Raw genomic sequence first — 16,088 nt, forward strand, 5'->3', positions numbered from 1 at the left:
CGTCAAATGCTCTATGATAAAGTAGACTCTGTGCGCGTCATCTGGGAATTCTGCTGCATGCAATTCCAGCGCATAATTTATCTCAGTCTCGAATCCGAGGTACTCCCTCGGGTCTCCGCTGAACTTGGTGACTAGGCTCTGTCCCCTTCTCACTTGGACTAGCTGCGGCTGGGGTGCCCCCCCACCTCTAGCGGCTTTCTCCTCTTCCAACTTTTTCTGCAGGTCTAATACCATCACCCTTAGCTGTTTCTCAGTCTCCTCTTTTGTCCTCACCTGGTCCACCAGCTTGTTCAGCTCCTCCTGCGCCCCTCGCGCTTCCTCCTGAGCGGCATGCAATTGCTGCTGTGCGTGCGCTGTGAGGGTCTGTAGCTCCTGCTTCGCTGCTTCAGCCTCCAGCCTCCAATGCTCAGCCTCTTGAGCGCTCATCGCTGCACTCCAAAGTAGCCAAAAAAGATTCGGGAGTTGCTGTCAGAGGGCCTGGTATGGCTACTCTAGAGTAACGACTCCAGCATGGTCTTTTAAGGCTTTTATTAAGTGCTGATTATTTACAGTGTTCAGAGCAGTAAAAATGCATCCTTAAGGTGAGGTGTCAGAACTCCCGAATGGCGATTGGCGCGTTTTCTTCCAGCACCACAACTTTGGCAGACCCAACCTCTTCCCCCTACGTTTGCGTCGCAATTCGGGAGTTGGGGGGATTGGCCTCCCCCCCGTGCGTCCAACTTCCTGTCCCACCTGAGGCATGGGCTCCACAACCCTGCCTGAGCCTCGGACACCACTTCCTGACTCTCCGCTGGAGGCAGAGCTCTCCTTACTCTCTCCAGCGCTTGGTGATGGGCTGGAACTTAAGATGGGAGGGACTTCCCTGTATCCCTTGTCCCTCACAGGAAGAAAAGATAATTTCCAAGGTGCTCCAAGTGCTGTCTGTAATTGGCATTTTAGAGCTGCCACAGAGCCTAGGGCTTGCCGATCAGAAGGTCGGCGGTTCGAATCCCTGCGATGGGGTGAGCTCTCCTGTTGCTCGGTCCCAGCTCCTGCCAACCTAGCAGTTCGAAAGCACTTCAAAGTGCAAGTAGATAAATAGGTACCTCTACAGCGGGAAGGTAAACGATTATTTCCGTGTGCTGCTCTGGTTCGCCAGAAGCGGCTTTGTCATGCTGGCCACATGACCTGGAAGCTGTACGCCGGCTCCCTCAGCCAATAACGCGAGATGAGCGCAGCAACCCCAGAGTCGGTCACGACTGGACCTAATGGTCAGGGGTCCCTTTACCTTTACCTTGCTGGAAGTGCAATAGCAGAGATCATTCATCCTGTCACTTAAGGGTTAATTCTGTAATTAGAAAATCAGCTAATCAAGAATGGCGGTGATGGTGGTGGTGCTTAGGAACTAAGCAGAATGGTATGATTTTTACTGAGGTAGCACTTGCTCTGATGGGCTATGTAGTTTGGAGGAAGTTTTTTCTAGCTTCCTGGTATTAAGTTAAAGGTAAAGGACCCCTGACAGTGAAGTCCAGTCATGGACGACTCTGGGGTTGCTGTGCTCATCTCGCTTTACTGGCCGAGCGAGCCGACATTTGTCCGCAGACAGTTTTTTCTGGGTCATGTGGCCAGCATGACTAAGCCGCTTCTGGCGAAACCAGAGTAGCGCTGCTTACCTTCCCGCCGGAGCGGTACCTATTTATCTACTTGCATTTTGATGTACTTTCAAACTGCTAGGTTGGCAGGAGCTGGGACAGAGCAATGCACCCACAGTGCCACCCGCGTCCTGCGTCCTGGTATTAGGGCAATCCTATTGCAAGGTTTCCTCACACAGTGAGTACCCTTCTCAAACCCACAAGATACTACAATAATAAAGAAAAAAGAGAGATGGGAAGGGCAGCCAAAGGGCAGCACAGGACTTAAACAACAGAGTACTATTCTCAGATCGTGAAGCTGAGGCTCCAATACTTTGGCCACCTCATGAGAAGACTCCCTGGAAAAGACCCTGATGTTGGGAAAGATTGAGGGCACTAAGAGAAGGGGACGACAGAGGATGAGATGGTTGGACAGTGTTCTCGAAGCTACGAACATGAGTTTGACCAAACTGCGGGCGGCAGTGGAAGACAGGAGTGCCTGGCGTGCTATGGTCCATGGGGTCACGAAGAGTTGGACACGACTAAACGACTAAACAACAACAACTATTCTCATCATATCTAGTAGCTGTTGGTGACTATTATAAGAATCAAAACCATTGGCATAGCACAGCATTTTATAGGAATATTTCTAAAGACATTCCTTACTGAGAAAATGGAAGACAATCCTACTAAATCCAAGAAAAGTGTACAAGGAAAGAAAACATTAAACAACCCAATTTCTTGACAAAGAAGCAACCGGAGAAATTCAAAAAGTGCAATGTGGTGTAAATAGAGTTCTGTCTGCTGAGTTATTTACTTTATTTTCCTGCTAATAAAAAAAGTAATTCGCAGCTGCAAGAGAGAGTTTATAAGGAAACCTGGGGCTTTTCTTTTTCACTGCAAAACTGAGGAAAATAGGTATATTCCCACAAAGACCCTTTTGATGTCCTCACTCATTTCCAGGGCAACATGCTCAATTATTCTGCTTCTCTGTTTGATCGAAGGATTCTTATAGTACAAGGTAGTGTAATGAAGGCAAAAGCAGAAGAATGCAAAGGTCCTCCATTGAATAATGCACACTCCAAAAAAGGACCAGTCCCAATTAAATAAGGGTGTGTGACTTAAAAAAAAAATCCCCATGAAAATTCGTCATCATTTTAGTGTGAATTTCTGCTAATATACACATTTTGCATGCAGTTGTGCTTTATATACTCATTTTTTTAAAAAAAAAACAATTTTTGTATGCTTTCCCCACCAATATACACATTTTATGCACTCTTTACCTAGCATATGCATTTTGTTCACGTTACTTGACTGGAGACCCGCATTGCAAAATTCAGAGAACTGTGAATTTCAAAGGGCGGCTGCGTTTTAGTTTGTGTCTTTCAGAAGGTGCACATTCGGTAGGTTCACCTATAAATGCAACAACCAACATTAAAATTCTCCCCCCACCCCTAAGATGAAGCACCCAAAGGAAGGCGAGGAACCTTCTCTTATCTAGGGTTGGTTTTTGTTTTTGTTTTTAGTATTAATTTTTGGTTGCTTTTCTATGGAGGCTCAAGACACACAGCAAGACTACAATAAGCAGTGAAATAACAGTTTACTAGATAAAGCCAAATGTATACATAATATACAGCAGTAGGGACATCTAATAACCAGTCTAAATTTTCAGGGAGTTCAAACTACATAGCTAAAGCCCATCGCCTTAAATGGAAAGCCTTTGGATTTGAAAGAGCAGGGGGACGTATTAACCTGTCCATGAAATAGCACAAAGGCAGGAGCTGAGGAAACAGTTCTGGGAATGGACTTCCACTGTGTAACTATCACTGCTACAAAAGTAAAGCACGGAAAGAGGGGTATGGAAGTAGGCTGAATCCATAGAGCTTAAGGTCTGGGGAGGGACACAGGAGAGAAGACACTGTCTGAGATCAGTGGTGAACAGGAAAGAGCCGTAGCTCAGAAGAGTTATCTGATCTGCATGCAGAAGGTCCTGGGTTCTGGCATATCCAGGTAAGACTGGGAACATCCCCTTTCTGAAACCCTGGAGAGTCACAACCAGTCAGTACAGACCAGCGGGAGCCGTGATGGTCCCCTCCAGGTGTTGTTGGACTTCCTATCAGGCCCATCCAACATGGCAATGGTATGGTATAATGGAAACTGGAATCCCGTAACATCTGGAAGACACGTGTCTCTGGTGTAGATAATACTGAGTTAGATGAACCAATGGTCTGACTGGGTATAAGCTTTCTGTGTTCCTAATTAGGCAATTGTAGACTCTGTTCTTAATAAACTTACTGGAGGGGGTGGAATCTTCTGCTTGTGGGGGGCACTCCTTCTCATTCTGCTGACTGGGGCCCAGGACGTCTACCACAAAATCCTGCCCTGACAGCACAACTATCTGGGATCCACAGAACCTTGCAAAATAAGATTTTCCTCTCTTAGGAAAACTGTGGCATAAGTTTGAAATCAGGGAAAATAAACTCCTCCACAAAATCACTGTGGGTGGAAATGCCAAGGCTGAAAAGTAAACATGTCCCCTTTGCTAAATATCACACACACACATACACACACACACACACACACACACACACTGCAAACTCTGAAAGAAATCGTGCTGTCGAAAAGAAGAGCATTCAGCTCACTGCTTTGGACCCAAAGGTTTTGGGGGGTTGTATTCCTTGGACAGAAACTGGCAGACCACTTTTGAAACTATGGGGTATTTCAAAATCAGGAAATATGGAATGGGGCCTATAGAAACACCATCTTGGCTGTGAGTGCTGGAAGACCTGCCACCTTTCCTATGGGCCTTTTCCCACCGGCTTGGGAGGGCAGGGCCCTGACTGACTCCACCTACAAAAGTTGAGGCTCCTGAAGAGGCCAGGCACCATCAAGGCTGTCTCTTAGTGCAGATCCAGGTCATCGAGCCTGCCATCCCACCTGCCATGCCATGAACCACCATTGGTAGAACTGGCAGCAACAGCAGCAGCTAAGTTCTATGCTTATGATCAAATTTTATTCTCTTGTTAATTATGCTGTTTAAAAACTCCATTTCATATTTGACTTCCCTTCGTAATATTTTCTTTTGAAATGTTTAAGATAAATTGTTTTTGTTAACTTAGCTGCATTAAATGTGCATTCTGTGGTTAACCTGCTTTGTAATGTTTTATTCTGAAATCTTTGAAATTACATTTTAGTTTCCTGATCATTATGTTGGTATGAATGTATACTTTGTTTTTGACTTTCTTCTGCAATGTTTTATTCTTGATTGTTTTATTTGATGCTTCAATGTAGGTTGTAAACTGCTTTGTGCTTTTTTCTTAACAATATAAAGTGGTATTGAAATGAAATGAAATGAAATGAATAATGATGATGGATAGGTGCAAACCTATAGATACACCCATATCTTTCTGTTGATTTCTTCAACTATATCTCTCTTACAGTGATAAAGATATGAAGTTATGGTTCAAGACCAGGGAATATCTGCCTCTTCAGATGTTGGGCTTCAGTTCTTATCATTCTTGATCACTGGCCATGCCAGCTAAGTTGGAGTTCCAAAACATCAATAGGGCCCGAGGTTTCCCATCCCAGAAGTTCCATTTTTCTATTTTGGCCAAGAAAGAAATAAACCACATAGCATACATTCATATCTATTTGAGCACTGTAGTTTTAGCTTGAAAAATAATTATTTAGAACCTTCTTTAATGGAGGGGAAATACTCCAAAGTACAGCATCAGAAAGCCCACTTTCTGCCAACTAACATACAGTATATGTTAGCTATTTGTGATGCCTTACAAAAAATAGTTGAATACAAATCTTTACTTGTCAGGCTGGCAACATCTGAGTAATAAGTATTATTTACAAACTACTCCAGAGAGCGTCCTTCCACCTTTTGCTTTCATGGTCAATATAGAACAGACATCCCCAAACTGCGGCCCTCCAGATGTTTTGGCCTACAACTCCCATGATCCCTAGCTAACAGGCCCAGTGGTCAGGGATGATGGGAATTGTAGTCCAAAACATCTGGAGGGCCAGAGTTTGGGGGTGCCTGGTATAGAACTAACAGGAAAACCAAACAACTGCCTACTGCCACCTCCTGTCCCCAGCATACCACCTAGTATTCTTTGTGAAATACATTCTCAATGAAATTACATTACAAATACTAACAATATTTATCCCCGTGAGGACAGAAACTCTGTAGGGAGCATGCCAGCCCTAACTGCTTCATCTCTAGTCTTGCGCCATTGAATGGGAGGGCTGTATGGTTGGATAAACGCATTCAGCTTGGAGACCTCCCAGAGACTGGGAGCCCAACTGAGTTCCAGACCTTTGTGCTCAATGTGGGAAGCTGAGGGAGAAGCAGGTAGGGAAGGGGGACATTAACGAGTGGCATCTTCACACGCTGTGCCTTCACCTGTCTGGCTGAGCAGAACTTTTTGACTGCACATGGAGCAAATACTCCCACAGAGTGCTGAAGCAGCAAAACAAGGAAGCTGTTTTCCCCACATTTAATTTGGAGAGTGTTAAGAATCATCAAAGGGTTTATTGGAGCCAGGGATCATTAATAATCTCTCAATCTGTATTCATTTAAAGGGATTTTGTCGAGTGCATTTTTATCATTTTGATTATTTCCTACCAGGAATAATTTGTTAAATGTTATTATCCAGCTTCCACTTAGAACTGGGGAATGGCATTTATTTTATCAGTGATACTCTGTTTTTCCAATTGACAGAGATGGATTTTTTTATATAAAAAATATTATATATATATATATTCAGGAGTCTCCAATGGAGGCACCAGAAAGACATCTCACTCAGCATTGTATTGACTACTCTGTTTACTGCACAGCAGCATAATCAATGTGTTCTGTTAATTATTTATATGCCCCATGAAAATGTGTGGTATTTTATAGAGTTTGGACTTGTTTTTGTGACTCTGAAGTATTTTTTTAGTATTGCCGTGCCGATAGTTTCAAGTTTGTTCCATTCTTACAGCAACTTAATACAATAAAAGAAACTGGAAAACATGTCTTCAAACATATGCATGTGTTTGTTTGATGCACTTATATGCCACCCTTCCATAAGTATTTCCAAAGCAGTTCTCGTAAAAAGCAATAAAACAGTCAACAACAACAATAATAATAATATGGCAGATGAAGCTGATAGAATTCATGGAACTGTCTGAACTGACTGGGAGAATCTGAGACCGGGGAGAGGAGACGGTGGGAAGAAGATTGGAAGAAATTCAAGATTTATTTGGAGAAGAAATATAAGATTAAAAATGGACAATAAGGGAAGTGGAAGTACAAAGAGGCTGTAGAAGCAATTAGATATATTAAGGAGGAGTTAAGATTAAATGTAAATTAATCACTATGATCTCTTGATCCAATGATATGTTGAAATAGGTTGAAATAGTGGAAATTTATGGTTAAAAAGGATCAAGAATAATATTCATAATGAGAGTTTTAGAAGAAGAAATGATTTAAGAAGTAGAGAGTGCTATATTAGTTATAAATGGAAACATGGAGGGGGGAAAGGAGGAAGTCAATAGAGTAAGAAAATATATTGGAATATTACATTGTCAAAGAAATGTTTTCCTTTTTGTACTTTTTATGTTTTTTCTTTGTTTTTCTTTTTGCTTTTATCTATTTTTTTGTATTTGTTATAAAATCAATAAAAATATATTTTTTTAAAAAACAACAACAACAATAATAATAATAATAATAATTTTAGTATTTATACGCTCCCCATCTGGCTGGGTGGCCCCAGCACCTCTGGGCACCTCCAATAAAATGGGAGACTACAGCAGGACAAGAACATCTCGCTGAGTTAAAAGTTCTCAGTGAACAAGAAGATCGGCAGCAGGCATCAGAAAGACATTTGACCTAGTTGGAGAGATAATTCCATAAGCAGAATGCCACAACTGAGAAGGCCCTTTCCACAGTTGCTGCATGCCCCAAATTAGACATGCACATGAATGCTTCCGAAGATTATCCCAGGAAAGGATGAGATGGGTAGGTTGATGTGTGATGTTCGGGGCTCTCCATAGGCATCTATTGGCCCCTTTGAGAACAGATTGCTGGACTAGATGGGCCTTTGGCCTGATCCAGCAGGGCTGCACTTATCTGAGGCTGGTGATGTGTGGCCCTCCAGATGTTACTGCACTACAACTCCCATCAGCCCTGACCATGTGGCCTGGACCTGGTTGTTGACATAGTCAACAGCATATGGAGGGCAACAGGTTACCTACCCCTGGAATTTGCAGTTCAACAACACTGAGAGGCACCACAACGGGGAAAGCTGTATTCTCACAGGCAAAGAGGACCCTGTGAGCTGGTTCCTCTCTTAGGTTCTGAGGGCCCCTCCATTTCCTAGGATTCCACTTCTTCACAGAATCCTCTGAATCACAAGCCAAGCCAAGTAGCAAGTTCCCAATGCCTTACTCATTCTAAAATAACTATTTGCAATGATTCAAAGCATGACACAATTCATCAAGACTAAAATAAGCAGATACAGCTTAATGTCAAAGCAACCTTAGGGATAAAAAAGCTTCAGAGTAACAATCTACAAAAAAAGAAAGGTTAAACAAGGAATGTCGGGTTGACATATTGGTCTACTTCGGCTTCTGTTTCTTTCACCTGAAACACCTGGAACAGATTATTGTAGCTATGAGCCAGTTTGCCCCTGAACACCAGGTGTGGAGAATCAGAGGTAGAAAAAGAGCCATTGCGCTCAAGTCCTGCTTGCAAGCTTCCCATGGGTAGCTGGTTGGCCATTGTGAGAACAAGTAGGGTTGCCAGACTCAATAGAGGACAGGACTTCTGTGCCTTTAATTGCCCTGCTCTCTTTAGAGTCTGGAAACCTTAAAGAGAAACCAGCAGACCCTTTGTTTGGAAATTAAACAAAGGGTCTGCTGGTTTCTCTTTAAGGTTTCCAGACTCAAAAGAGAGCAGGGCAATTAAAGGCACAGAAGTCCTGTCCTCTATTGAGTCTGGCAACCCTAAGGCCAATTGAGTCAAACCTTTCCATGGAATTGGCATTGGGGGGTAATTGTTCCATTGGAGAGACACTATCAGTCCTACCCACCTGGCTTTGGGTGCTTAAATGTTACAGGGCGACAATGAGTTGAAGTCACAGAAATGTATCTCCTACAGAGTTCCTGTCAAGTGTAATGGGCGTCTAAATCTAATCCACTTTTTTGTGTTATTAAAAACAGCCATCTTTATTTCACTGTACAGGCAGCATCAATCAGATGCCAGCTTAGATGCAATAATAATTAAAGCTGCAGAATAAAAGCCATTTTGAAAGTCACAAATAAAGAGAAGTCTCTGGTGTCCTTGATACAAAGGCACATTGCGATTAATAAGCAGCAGGGGGGAGCCTAAGTCAGAACATTAGTATTGTCAAACGTGAGAAAGTTTGAGGGACTAAAGGCTTTTCCTTCATATTAATGCACCAACCATGTCATTCTACTCCACTTTCAATATTTATATGATGTTTCTAAAAAAGCAAAAGCTCATCACAATTTGCAAAGCCCTTAAAAACTCAAATGGTGCACAATGGATGATTTTTAAGTCTTTTCCTTTACAGAAAAACATCAATCTAGTCTGAAACAATTTATTCAAAGAATCCCTTGCTTCCCATTTACAATTATATGGAATAATTTTAAACACCTTTCCCACATCAATAACCCATGCAGCATAGGATTCGATAACCTCCTTTCATTTCTCCTGAGACATAAACTAACTTTTATATAGAGCACTCTTAATTAGATCTAAAAAGTCTTCCGTAATGAAGATTTCTTTTGACTTAATTCAAGGTGACAGCTTGCGTTCTGTACACAGTGGAAGATCTTCCAAATGTAGCAAAATATTTGTGTTGGAAACATCTGCCTGGGACATGCCTACAAGCATAATTTGTAAGATTCTGCCATGAGCCTAACTTTGTTCCCAGTGAAATCAATGGGGATAAATAAACTTCACTTCACCAAAAATCTCTGCCTATACTCCCACAAAATGAATGGGATTTTTTGCAAGCATTCCATTTCATTTCAAGCTCTATTGCACTTCAGTGGAGATATTAAAACTAGGATAGGGAATTTGTGGCCTACAGATGTTGTTGGACTCTTAACTCCCATCAGCCACAGCCAGAAAGCTAATAGTCAGGAATGACCAAAGTGGTAATCCAGCAACATCAGTGGGAGGAAAAGCTTAGCCATCCCTGTGTCAGAGAGTCTTTTGTTATATATAGACTTCACTGGCCATCTCTTTTAGCTGCCACCATGTCCCCCGAGTCATTGCATTGCAATGGAAACCCCCATTGTTTTATTGAGTCCTTCTGCCCAACGGCTGTGTTAGCCTTTTAGGGCATCCCATTGAGAGAATGGAAATTGTGAGATATAAATATTTTTGATAAATAAGTAGAGATTACTTCAGGATCAGAGAGAATGTCATTTGTTACAGGTATTCTCACCCACCCCCACCACCCTCTGTATATATATAAGGGTCTGACACTTCTGTTTCCAGTGTATCTGAAGAAGTGTGCATGCACACGAAAGCTCATACCAAAATAAAAACTTAGTTGGTCTTTAAGGTGCTACTGAAGGAATTTTTTTATTTTGCAATGTCATTTGTGTTAGCATTTGTTACAGTCGTCTATGGATGTCGCACCCAGGCCCAGACAACTGACTCCCCATGCTGACTGGACAAGCCACAATTCGTTCACTAATGCAATTCTATTGCAAGACTGTCCTGCAAATTGTGCTAAGCAAATGAGTATTTAGCAATTGCTGGAAACTGTCTGTCCTAAACAAAACAAAACAAAACAAAACAAAAAGAGTTGGTTGCTAGATGAAATATAGTGAGAGAAGTGAAAGATCTGTGTTTTTAAAAGCTTTTTTAAAAAAAAACATTCTGTGTTAGCTGGCCATAAAACTTGCTTCTGTACTGAAGATTTCCTATATGCTTGATGTCAGCCAGTCTTAGTTAGAAGAGCACTGTGAGGTGCCATTATAATCAGATTTGGAGTTCTAATAACAATTGCACGGCTGGAAGACGTTGATATTAAGAGACACTGGAGCCCATAGCTAACTGCTTTTGCTTCAGGAAATTCTGCCAATTTATCAAGATCACTCAACTTGCAGGGTTTGCAGGCTTGGTGAAAAGACTGGCTGATGAAAACATTTTATTTATTGGTTCTCTCAAACCCAGGGGCAATGCAACCCAACTTCAATCAGGAAACCACCCTTCCTGCTTTTTAATCTGCTCCCAAACTATGAAAAATCATAATAATAAATGACATGTTTATGTCTCCAATTGCAATCCATTACCCAAATCCCCCTCTCCTCCCGCCATTTTGTACTACATCACAATGACAAGCTTCTGTTTTTCATATATCATGATTGTGAAGAAAGCCAAAAGCTTTGGGAAGAAAATAAAATGCATTCTTGGGGAAAGCACCAGCTTTAAAACATGCATAGGAAAGAGCCCACTGTTCTTATCGGAAGAGCCAGAGTATATTCTCCTGGAGAGAAAAAGAGATAAATATAGCACATATTTTAGATATGAAGTCAATAGACTACAGTCCCTATGCTAGTAAAGAATAAAGTTACAAAAGTGGGGTGGGGTTTTTTTAGACTGCTAGAAGAAAAAAGAACATGCAAAAAGAACATGCTCATGAAACTATTATATGTGCTGCAACCCTTGTTGAGGAATCTTGGCCTTCTCAGAGTCTTATGACATGCTCAGTGCATGAAGTGATTAGTGTGGATAAGAGAGGCTATCCCTGCCCCTTTGCTTGCATGAAGAAAAACCTATGCACATTGAAGCCTCCCCATTCAGAATTAACTGTGGGTGACAATCACATATCACTGGGGCTTGGGCTTGGGCTGATACATGCTTCATCATTCATGAGACAGGGCTGGTTCCATTTATTCCCGCTGGTTCCTGCCCCCATATTTAAATTGTGCTCAAGTTTCCATAGTTAAATAGTGCTCAAGGTGGCTCACAACATTTTAAAAATGTTGTTGTTGTTTAGTCGTTTAGTCGTGTCCGACTCTTCGTGACCCCATGGACCATAGCACGCCAGGCACTCCTGTCTTGCACTGCCTCCCGTAGTTTGGTCAAACTCATGTTCGTAGCTTCGAGAACACTGTCCAACCATCTTGTCCTCTGTCGTCCCCTTCTCCTAGTGCCCTCAATCTTTCCCAACATCAGGGTCTTTTCCAAGGATTCTTCTCTTCTCATGAGGTGGCCAAAGTATTGGAGCCTCAGCTTCACGATCTGTCCTTCCAGGGAGCACTCAGGGCTGATTTCCTTAAGAATGGATAGGTTTGATCTTCTAGCAGTCCATGGGACTCTCAAGAGTCTCCTCCAGCACCATAATTCAAAAGCATCAATTCTTCGGCGATCAGCCTTCTTTATGGTCCAGCTCTCACTTCCATACATCACTACTGGGAAAACCATAGCTTTTGGTTTAAAAATGTACAAAATCACAAAAACATAACAAGAATCAAGTAGTCATAAACAATAAATGAAAACATCTCAATAAGTATGGGATAAAAAATTTACAATCTTCACATCACAAGTTGAGATTCACGACTTTATACATTCCTCAGCTATTTAAATTAATAGGCCAATGTGATCCAATTAAGAATGGAAAGAACCGAGAGGGATGAAGAAAGCTCCACGCAGCAGAGACTGCAGTTGTCTTACCCAGCAGTATGTTAATGGGAGTTAAGTGCTACACCACACGGTTTCAGCTCATGAGTGTTTCAACTAGAGCTTTAAGTGTTTTCTTCTACCAAGTCCTTTCATTTGTGCCAACTGCTCCTGCTTTTGTTAAGTGCTGCTAATGGAGACATGGGGATGACACAGAACGATGCCACCTTAATATGGAGCCCAGTGCTCCGCTTATTGCACTCCAGTTACAATTAGGGACAAATGAATGTTTTATATCTAAATACTCCAGCGGCCCTTACTTTCTCCACTTGACTTTTTCTCGGTCTGTTTTCAAATGTTCATTTTGTTGCCGCAATTTAAATTTACTCCTCTCTCCCGCAACCTCTTCCCATGGCCGCCAACATTGCTCTGATGAAAATAGGGATATCCAATTCTGTTGTTGTTGTTGTTGTTGTTGTTGTTGTTGTTGTTGTTGTTGTTGTTGTTGTTGTTGTTACCTGCCCCAGCCACTCTGGGCAGCTTTTAACATATATAAAAACATAATAAAACATTAAACATTCCCTATACAGGGCTGCTTTCAGATGTCTTCTGAATGTTGTATAGTTACTTATCTGCTTGGCTCGGGGGTCACATAACTTCATACCTTCCAACATTTCTCCAATGAAAATAGGGACATCCTAAGGAAAAGGGACCCAGGTGGCGCTGTGGTTAAACCACTGAGCCTAGGGCTTGCTGATCAGAAGGTCGGCGGTTCGAATCCCTGTGACGGGGTGAGCTCCCGTTGCTCGGTCCCAGCTCCTGCCAACCTAGCAGTTCGAAAGCACGTCAAAATGCAAGTAGATAAATAGGAACCGCTACAGCGGGAAGGTAAACGGCGTTTCCATGTGCTGCTCTGGTTTGCCAGAAGCGGCTTTGTCATGCTGGCCACATGACCTGGAAGCTATACGCCGGCTCCCTTGGCCAATAATGCGAGATGGGCGCCGCAATCCCAGAGTCGGTCACGACTGGACCTAATGGTCAGGGGTCCCTTTACCCTTTACCTTTAAGGAAAAGTGGAACATTATGGAATCAAATCAGAAACTGGGACAGCCTTTGTAAATCTGAAACTGCCCCTTGAAAATAGGGACACTTGGAGGGTCTGCCTTCTTCAGACATTCTGCTAGTCCTTCTTCACAAAGTGGTTCTTCATGCAGCGCACAGTGGAACTTGCTCCCACAAGAGGCAGTGATGGCTATCAACCTGGATGGCTTTAATTAGACAAATTCATGAGCTATCAATGGCTACCAGCAATGATTGGTTTTGCTCTGCCACCACAGTTGAAGGCAGCAGTGCTTCTGAATACCAGTTGCTGGGAACCACAGGAGAGGAAAATGCTCTTGTGCTCAACTCCTGCTTGCTGGTTTCCCATAGGCATCTAGTCAGCCACTGTGGGAACAGGATGATGGACTTAGATGGGCTAGTGGCCTGATCCAGCAGTCTCTTCTTATGTTCCTATGGTAGCTGGTAGGGGCCACAGCTGTGTGGCAGAGCAGTCGTGCGGGTGAGCGTGTATCTGTGAATCAGTTTTTTTCTTTATGGAAATGAACGGAGACTCAGTGACAGCAATATTTGGTGGCTTCCTATCCAGGAAGAGTTACAATTTCCCCATGTGTAAAAAAGAATTTTTTCGATACTTAGCAATCAGATTAGCTGTCAAGCCAAACAAGTTCAATTGTTGCAGCAGAGTCCAGAGAGCAATAAATTGCAGCCAGACCAGAATATGTTGTAGCAATTCACTTTCCTGTTGCACTTTTAGCAATTTCTGGCTACAAAAAAAAAAAAAAGTAAATGTGCTCTACACTGCTATTTATATGTAAATCAAAACTGCCTGGATCCTGCATATAAATGTCTGCAAACACGTCCACAAAAGGGTCAGGCTGGAGCTAGCTCCTTGAGTTCTAATTATTTGCATCTGTAATCTGCATGCTTACCTAATTTCTGATGCCTACCTTTCCTCTTATGTAAAAAGAAAGAAATCAAAATTGTTTTTTCCTATCCCCTCACTGCTGTGTGTGTGTGTGTGTGTTAGGTACCCAAAGTATACAAAGTCTAATGGAAAAATCTGGAGTAGGGGCTCCGCATTATCAAGAACATGCTGCCCAAAGCCCTTAGTCCTGTGGCATCTATTTAATCATAGCTTGGCTTTTTCATCTATGCACTGGGAACATACCTAGGGTTCACACGTCTACTAGATAAATGGTACCTTTGTCACAGGCTTTAGGCATGCAAGGAGTATAGGGTGCTTAGAAAGGAGTTGGGATGTTGAACTCTCTTAGGAAGGGGGCAAGAACAATGTGAGTGGAATTCAATAATCTAGTAAGAAGGATGGAGAGAAGAAGGAGGAAAGCCTAGAAAAGGGAGTAAACATAGCCCCATGTGAAGGTGGGGCACTATAGAAGCACAACGTCTACTCAGGGGTTTATTCCCAGGTACGTCTACTGGGGTTTATTCCCAGGTACGTGGGTATAGGATTGCAGCATAACAGCTTTTAAGTCCCGTTAAATTCAATGGCAGAGCCAAGCATGTATTTAACTGACTCACTGACAACAGTGGGACTTGCAGGGGCTCGACTTTAACCATATTATTCTCAATGTATGTTTGGTTTCTGGAAGGGTATCCTCAAGTTTCTGAGAAGGGAAATAAACTAAGCAGATTGTGCTCAGAGACTCGCAATGTGCAACATTTGTTACCTATGTAGCATGGTAATATAGCAGGGATGGGGGAACCTACAACTCCCATCATTCCTGGCCATTGACTATGCTTGCTCAAGCTGATGAGAGTTGTAGTTCATTAACATCAGGGGTCCCCTTCATGGATCAATGCCTTGTCGTGGTGAAGGGGCTTGAATAACTCAGAGAAGCTATGAGGTATGCCATGCAGGGCCACCCAAGATGGACAGGTCATAGTGGAGAGTTTTGACTAAACGTGATCCACCTGGAGAAGGAACTGGCAAGCCACTCCAGTATCCCTGCCAAGAAAACTCCATGGACAAAGACAACAGGCATATAAAAGTTATGACGCTGGAAGATGAGCCCCTCAGGTCGGAAGGCGTCCAACATGCTACTGAGGAAGAGCGGAGGACAAGTACAAGTAGATTCAGAGCTGATGAAGCGGCTGGGCCAAAGCCGAAAGGACGCTCAGTTGCGGATATGCCTGGAAGCGAAAGGAAAGTCCGATGCTGTAAAGAAAAATATTGCATAGGAACCTGGAATGTAAGAACCATGAGTGGAGGTAAGCTGGATGTGGTCAAAAATGAGATGACAAGAATAAATATAGACATCCTGGGCATCAGTGAACTAAAATGGAAGGGAATGGGCGAATTCAGTTCGGGTGACTATCGTATCTACTACTGTGGGCAGGAATCCTGTAGTAGAAATGGAGTGGCCCTCATAGTCAACAAAAGAGTGGCAAAAGCTGTAATGGGATGCAATCTCAAAAAATGACAGAATGATCTTGATACGAATCCAAGGCAGACCTTTTAACATCACAGTAATCCAAGTTTATGCACCAACTACCGGAGCTGAAGAAAGTGAAATTGACCAATTCTATGAAGACCTTCAACACCTTCTAGAAATGACACCAAAGAAGGATGTTCTTCTCATTACAGGGGATTGGAATGCTAAAGTAGGGAATCAAGAGATAAAAGGAACAACTGGCAAGTTTGGCCTTGGAGTTCAAAATGAAGCAGGGCAAAGGCTAATAGAGTTCTGTCAAGAGAACAAGCTGGTCATCACAAACACTCTCTTCCAACAACACAAGAGACG

Source organism: Zootoca vivipara, chromosome 5 (assembly GCF_963506605.1).
Source record: "Zootoca vivipara chromosome 5, rZooViv1.1, whole genome shotgun sequence".
Lineage (NCBI taxonomy): Eukaryota > Metazoa > Chordata > Lepidosauria > Squamata > Lacertidae > Zootoca > Zootoca vivipara.